This window comes from Myotis brandtii, unplaced genomic scaffold (assembly GCF_000412655.1).
Source record: "Myotis brandtii unplaced genomic scaffold, ASM41265v1 scaffold291, whole genome shotgun sequence".
Lineage (NCBI taxonomy): Eukaryota > Metazoa > Chordata > Mammalia > Chiroptera > Vespertilionidae > Myotis > Myotis brandtii.
In genome coordinates, this window is record NW_005361118.1 from 1,322,215 (window position 1) to 1,322,967 (window position 753).

At 56.3% G+C, this 753-nt stretch overlaps 1 pseudogene; it reads right to left on the reverse strand.

Moving 5' to 3' along the window:
- The window catches only part of LOC102251026, a 2,360-nt pseudogene extending 1,922 nt beyond the window's left edge, over window positions 1-438 (reverse strand).
- Between the last annotated feature and the right edge of the window lie 315 nt (window positions 439-753).

A 753-nucleotide genomic window follows, 5' to 3' on the forward strand; every position in this document is an offset into this window, starting at 1 on the left:
CCACGCTGGGGGCGAAGGTGCGAGTCAGAAGCTCCTCCCGCTGTTCCCCAGCGCATCGTCGATGCCGGAAGTCTCCGAGAGCAGTCCGCAGGCGCTGGACATCATACCTCAACTGGTCAACATGAAGCCCGGCATTCCGTCCCCTGCTGGGCGGCTGCCTGCCAGACAAAATCTCCAGGCGTTCTTGGTGCTCAACATCTGGTACGCTTGCCTGGACTTCATTTTCTACTAAGTGCACAGACTGCTTGTCTGCCGTCTCCCAGCGTCCCATGTGAGACTGGATCTGGTGGACCTGCTTGTGTGTTTGCTGGTACAGCAGTTCCATGTTGCCGGCCCAGCCGGGTCCGGCTCTGGCTTCCTCCGAACCCGATTCTGCTTCTTGAGTGTGTCCCTTATGTATGCGAGGAATTGAAATCTAGTTTGTTGGGTTAGGCTGCAAAAGCGCAGGTGGTTCCTTTTGTGCCACTGGCACAGCTTGGGCAGAGATGTAAATTGAGTAGGGCGGGGTCTCCGGGAATCACCAGGGTGGAGCAAAGAGCAATGGCATCTCTGCAACTCCTCACCTCTCCGCGACTTCGCATCTCTGTGTGCCCGAGTGCTGGCAAGCAGCTCCATGAGAAAGCCACCCTCACTCTCTGACCGCTGAAAGGCCATCCCGCCTCTCCCCATAGGGGTCTGGGACCTCAGAATCCAGCTCCAAACAAGCTCAGTGGATTCAAGAGTTTGTAACCCCTTCCGATTGAAAAAAAAACA